Genomic DNA, 1,436 nt, shown 5'->3' with positions numbered 1-1,436 from the left:
CAGTATTTTTTCAAAAAGCAACATGCACTTGAATCCTTGTCTCAGGGTATCCTCTTGGGAGAACACAAACTTAGGCATACCTCTAATGTTTGGAGGCTCTATCTCTACTCCTTACTAGTTCTGTCTTTTTAAAACCTCTTGCCAAACCACATGGATTCTATTTCTATAAAAGTATGGGCAATGGTTCAGAGATTAAAAATAAAGTATAAATAGGAAAATAATTTATACTCATGCTAGATATTTCATGATTTTGAATAATTCCACCAAATCAAAAGAAAGAATTTGAGAAAACCAGGGTAGTACAAAAAGAGTAGCATGGTTGAAGTCAAAGAGTTACCAAAGGGTAACAGCACTTTTCTAGGAATGGTGGTAGCTAACCATTTATTGAACACTTATTGTCTAGGGATGATGCTAAGCCACGTGTGTGTGTGTGTGTGTGTGTGTGTGTGTGTGTGTGGCTTACACACACACACACACACACACACACACACACACACAGATTAAATTATCCCCATAATAAACCTATGAGGTAGGTATAATTATTCTCTTGTTACTGATGATAAAGACACATGGGATTAAATAATTTGCCCATATCAGTCTGTTCATAAGGGGCAAAATCCGAATTCAAACTCAGATCTTACTTTGGCAAAGTTCTTTTAGTTAACTACTTTTCTATCTTCCTTAGTTTTCTTTGAAGTACATGGAAGGTATATGATTGATCCTGCTGACTGATTCAGAAATACAATTGATAAATACAAATTCTATAATGATACAATTATAGTTTTTATTCAAAAGGATTGAGTTTGGTATAAATTATGAGGATAAATTTAGATTTATCTTGGGGTATTTTTTAATTCCTGTAAGAGACTACTTACATTAATTCTTTTATAGCATTATTGGTAATATGCATTAAATAAAGCTAGAAAAATAGATCAAAGTTTTGGACATATTTCTTGCGGAGGCATTTTTCTGTTAATCTAAAAAATAGATCAGTATCTGTAAACCACATTGCAACTTGAGACTCACATTTGTTGATCCTGGGAAAGCTGAAATTCCATACTCCTTTTTGAGAATAGGCTATGGCAGCAAGTAATTTGCAGAAAACTGACATAAACTGGGTTTATGTCATAAACTGGGTTCCCTTGGCACCCTTTGGCTGCAATGGAAAAAGTAAATACTTTTTCTGTTTGTGTAAGGGAAAGTGGAAGAAAGAAGCAGTTGGGAATAGATGCAGAATTAGCCAACCAAGAGTTCTCTTGTAATGCCAATGTATAAGTAAAATCCATAAACATTAAGTATAAGAAAACAGATTTCAGCAGAACATACCAAGATAGACTGATAGACTTGAAAAAAAAGAAAAACAAAAAAGCAAAACAAATTGGAAATTTCTATCAGGCTTTTCAGGGTTTAGAAATCTTAATTTAATATGAATTTGG

The 1,436-nt window shown here is 33.3% G+C and overlaps 1 non-coding gene across 1 annotated transcript; it reads left to right on the top strand.

Annotated features, from left to right (window-relative positions):
* The first annotated feature begins 412 nt into the window (after window positions 1–412).
* Window positions 413–539, top strand: LOC125174274 (small nucleolar RNA SNORA23). Its single transcript, XR_007155388.1, has one exon. It is a non-coding gene; the product is annotated as a small nucleolar RNA SNORA23 (small nucleolar RNA).
* The last annotated feature ends 897 nt before the right edge of the window (window positions 540–1,436 follow it).

The sequence above is a fragment of the Prionailurus viverrinus genome, chromosome C1 (genome assembly GCF_022837055.1).
Source record: "Prionailurus viverrinus isolate Anna chromosome C1, UM_Priviv_1.0, whole genome shotgun sequence".
NCBI lineage: Eukaryota > Metazoa > Chordata > Mammalia > Carnivora > Felidae > Prionailurus > Prionailurus viverrinus.
The sequence above is the reverse complement of the archived record's forward strand: the minus strand, read 5'-3'. Positions and strand labels throughout refer to the sequence as shown.